The following is a 2590-nucleotide window of genomic DNA, read 5'->3' as shown; positions in this document are numbered from 1 at the left end:
GGAATGGAAGCAAATGCTGTTGAATGATGATGCATGGACGGGATTGTAATCATTGCAATGAAATTAAATATTATAGGATGAATATAAAGTTGATGTTCTCCCATGTAAACTATCACTCAATTCACAATAAAAACTTTTTTAAAAATGGATTATATGAAGAAGAATGTGGCATCAGGATTGGAGGAAGACTCATCACCAACCTGCAATATGCAGATGATACAAACTTATTTGCTGAAAGCAAAGAGGACTTAACATTACTTGCTGGTGAAGATCAAAGAACCTCTGTGTAAAGAAAACAAAAATCCTCACAACTGGTTCAATAAATAATAAGGTAAATGGAGAAAAGGTTGAAGTTGTCGAAGACTTCATTTTGCTTCAATCAACCATTAGCATTCATGGAAAAAACAGTCAAGAAATCAAACAACATATTGCATTAGGGAAATCTGCTGCCCAAGACCTCTTTAAAGTGTTAAAGAGCAAAGATGTCAGTTTGAGGACTAAGATGCACTTGACCCAAGCCATGGTTTTTTCAGCAGCCTCATATGCATGCGAAAGCTGGACAGTGATTAAGGACAACAGTAGAAGAACTGATGCATTTGTGCTATGATGTGGGAGGAGAATATTGAGAGTACCATGGACTGCCAGAAGAACAAACCAATCTGTGTTGGAAGAAGTACAACCCAAATGTTCCCTAGAAGCCACGGTGGCAAGACTTTGTCTCTCATAAATGGGACATAATCAGATTGGACCAGTACTTGGAGGATATCATACTTGGTAAAATGGAGGATACTAGGAAAAGAGGAAGACCCTGTAAGAGATGGATTGCCTCAGTGGCAGCAGCAATGGACTCAAGTGTAGCAACGATTTTGAGATTGGTGCACTACCAGGCAGTGTATCCTTCTGTTGTGTGTAAGGTCGCTATGAGTTGATACTGACTTGATGGCACCTAACAATAAGACGAACACTAAGATGCACCTTACCCAAGCCATGGTTCTTTCAATGGCCTCACATGCACATGAAAACTGGGCAATGAATAAGGAAGACCAAAGATGAATCGATGGCTTTGAACTATGGTGTTGGTGAAGAATACTGAATGATCAAATCTGTCTTGAAAGAAGTGAGAATGGCAAAGCTCCATATTACATCATTGGAGTCCTAGGGTAGTGCGGGGTGTCTAGTCACACCAGGTGACACTGTCAGTGTTGTGACATAAAAATATTTATCTACAACATTTTTGTGCAATGTTTCAGCAGAAACGTATTATTACCAGAATTTTTTACTTCTCAGGAAAGAAAGCAACTAATGAGGATTTAGTTGGAATGTAAAAAACAAGAACAAAGACTCAACATGTAGGATATTTAAAATATACTTCTCTTGGATCAGCACGAAAAATACAATTTATTCCTGTACAAATGTGTTATGTGTGAATATGTTGTTATTAAATATGTTGTTGTTATTGTTAAGGTCTGTGGAGTTGGTTCTGACTCATAGTGGACCTCTAGAAGATTTCTGAGGAGCAGCTGTTGAGTTTGAACTACCAACTTGTGGTACAAACTGACCTTGTGGTCCAGTGCTTATCCTACAGTGCCACACCAAGACTCCATAATATCAGTAAGTGAAAAGTACTTTCTGATAAAAATCACAAGGTCTACATAAATTATTAACAGTATATGCAAAAAAATCTCCAAGTATATTTTGACATAAAGATCAGGCAATTCACTAGGAAAGGCATTTTAATGAATATCTCTTTATTTTTGTACTAAGACTTTTGATGTCAAGTTTGTATTTGGTGTTTGAATAATGTACATCTCATACAAGGAGAAACTTGTGAAAATTACTAGAACGGTTAACACTGAGGTAAATAATGTGTGAAGCCTTCCAATTTCAAAGAGGTAGTGGTAAATGCTTGTCCTCCTGGCAACATCAAATGAAGTTTCATGCAAGTTGTTTTTCAGACTCAGTTTGGTGGAATGGTTCATCCGGAGTTCCGTGGATCTGCTGTCTCTGTAAGGGAGTCAAGAGGCCACTAGTTTGTGCATTGATATCTGCATTATGCTGAAATACAAAAGAAGCCACTTTGGAGTTATTCCACTTCCAAGCACTATGCCGCGGTGTCCAGTCATCCACAGTCACTGCGTTGGCCCCTCGTGCAATCAGCTCATGGACAGCTAAGTGCCCACTATAGGCGGCTCAGTGAAGGGGCGTATACTCATTTTCATCTCTTGTATTTGCACGTGTGGCCATTTCAGAAAGTAGTCTCTGCATCGATTTTGTTCAACAGACCAAAGAAACAATTTGCTTGGATCCTTTTCCATGTATTTTTCTAGCAATTGATAACCACTCTTCAGACTTTTCTTCATCTTGCTCTTTGTCCTCACCAGAGTTGTCTGCCTAGAGATGTTGGGTACCAGTTAGAATAAGGTGTCCCATGTTTCCAACAGTTCAAGTTGATTAAACTGCTCAGAAAAATCCAGGAAAATCGCTGAGTCTCTTTCCCATTATTGTTGTTGTTGTCAGGTGCCATCGAGTCAGAACCGACTCATAGCGACCCCATGCACAGCAGAACGAAACAATGTCCAATCCTGGGCCA

General features: G+C 39.2%; 1 pseudogene; it reads right to left on the bottom strand.

Moving 5' to 3' along the window:
- Positions 1-1846: 1846 nt before the first annotated feature.
- LOC102820584 overlaps positions 1847-2590 on the bottom strand; it is a 26045-nt pseudogene continuing 25301 nt past the window's right edge.

The sequence above is a fragment of the Chrysochloris asiatica genome, unplaced genomic scaffold (assembly GCF_000296735.1).
Source record: "Chrysochloris asiatica unplaced genomic scaffold, ChrAsi1.0 scaffold00209, whole genome shotgun sequence".
Lineage (NCBI taxonomy): Eukaryota > Metazoa > Chordata > Mammalia > Afrosoricida > Chrysochloridae > Chrysochloris > Chrysochloris asiatica.
The sequence above is the reverse complement of the archived record's forward strand: the minus strand, read 5'-3'. Positions and strand labels throughout refer to the sequence as shown.